This window comes from Pteronotus mesoamericanus, unplaced genomic scaffold, assembly GCF_021234165.1.
Source record: "Pteronotus mesoamericanus isolate MK-2021 breed Mesoamerican mustached bat unplaced genomic scaffold, CSHL_Meso_final contig_73, whole genome shotgun sequence".
NCBI classification, from domain to species: Eukaryota; Metazoa; Chordata; class Mammalia; order Chiroptera; family Mormoopidae; genus Pteronotus; species Pteronotus mesoamericanus.
In genome coordinates, this window is record NW_026555245.1 from 9,125,385 (window position 1) to 9,127,153 (window position 1,769).

At 37.2% G+C, this 1,769-nt stretch overlaps 1 pseudogene; it reads left to right on the plus strand.

Moving 5' to 3' along the window:
* Window positions 1-943: 943 nt before the first annotated feature.
* On the plus strand, window positions 944-1,056 carry LOC129078515 (uncharacterized; annotated as a pseudogene).
* Window positions 1,057-1,769: the final 713 nt, after the last annotated feature.

A 1,769-nucleotide genomic window follows, 5' to 3' on the forward strand; every position in this document is an offset into this window, starting at 1 on the left:
CACATGAAAGAGGTCATATATAGGTGTTCTGGCTGACAGCTCCAGGTAAGGTTCCAGCTCACAGCTGGTATTAATCACTAGTCATGAAAGCGAATAAGCTTTCAAATCTCTCCAATTTCAGATTTTTATCTGCACCAATTCATGCCAAGTGGAGCAAAAATAAACTGTCCCTCTGATCCCTGCTCAAATTGCACATTTGTACACAAAGTAAATGTAGGTGGTCTTTTAAATCACTAACTTTTAGGGTGGTTTGTTACACAGCATTTGATTCCTGAAGTGCTACCTGGTGTCTCCTGCCCTACCTGAGACATCTGGAACATGGTGTGCTAGGAGAACCCTCTGTACTAAGAATGTAGCCTTGGGATCTGGCTGTGGGTTTCTTTTGGGTTCAACCATTCTTCTCTCAGGACTCAGTTGAAGCAGGTTAACTACCTGTATAGACATTACCTGCTTCAGCCTAGTTTAAAGAGAGATGTTGCCAAGTATCTATTGTTTTTATTAGTGAGACATCTCTCCCACCCTCTGGAGTTCCAACCACTGGCATTGAAGTGTAGCTGTCTCACTTACAAGCTACGTGCTCTGAGCCATATTACTTATTCTCCAAGCTCTCTTTCTTCATTTATAAAGTGGGCATAAGTATACCTTGTTTATGTGAGCTTGTAGCTCAATGTCTGGCTCACTGTAAGTGCTCAATAAGTAATAGGTGACTGTTTTGATTGAAAGTTAAATGTTCAAACATTTTTTTCCATATAAAATAATCTCATTGATGGAGGTTGTACAAATTTGTAAAACATTCATACATAGTAACCAATTGTAAGACTGTTATTTTGGAATCAGGATTCTTCAGCATCAAGTAAGGGACAGTAAATACTTATTACAGCAACATAATCTGTGTTGCTAAGGCTCTCAAGAACATATTTATTAAACTGACAAATCAAAAGAGGTTGCTTCTCAGCCTTTTGGCTAAGATCAAGTGTAGTATCTGTTCCTAACAGTTTAAAATTAACTATAGCTGCCTTGCAAAGCAAGAGAAGACCAAAAAAAAAAAAAACAAAAACAAAAAAAGGCCTACATCAAATGCTTGGGGAATTTCTAACTTGGTAGTTTCTTTCCTCTGATGGCAAGATTTATCCCTTTTTTAGCCCATAAGTTAGAAACACATGTGAAATTTTCCAGGATGAGTATGAAGACCTCAGGATTAGCTAGATTTGGAAAGTGGTTTGTCGATCCTGGAATCTCAAGTGGAAGCCAAGCTTAATGTTTCTGAGTCATGTTGTTTTTATATGTGAAATTCTATGTATTATTTGTTGGTAATTTTTATTCAGCCTTTTGTATAAATCAGAAATGTGGACATCTTATGAAATGCAACATAGAGATGAATTTCATCTACACAGTTTTTGGCAGAAAAAAGTTGGTCTTTTTTTTTTTCCACAAAGTCTATTTAGTTTTGCTTATTTTATTCTCATACTTACTGGTTTATGCTAAAGGGAATCCATTCTTATTTATATTACTGTCCTGTTTTAAAGATCCTTTCCACTCGCTTTCACAAACATAGACTCTACTGGTGAATGACTTTTTTCCCCTGCATTCCATGGAAAGCTCACACACCCTGAATGCTAAATGGAAAGCAACCAAAACCCCAATTTGCAAATCTGTGTACTTGAAACTGTAGCTGAAGTCAATCCTTTGTCTGGAGCCTGGGAAGAATTCTTGATTCTGTTGCTAGGTGGCAGTGTTCTTTTAGAAAAGGATAACCGTTAGAGTCTGCA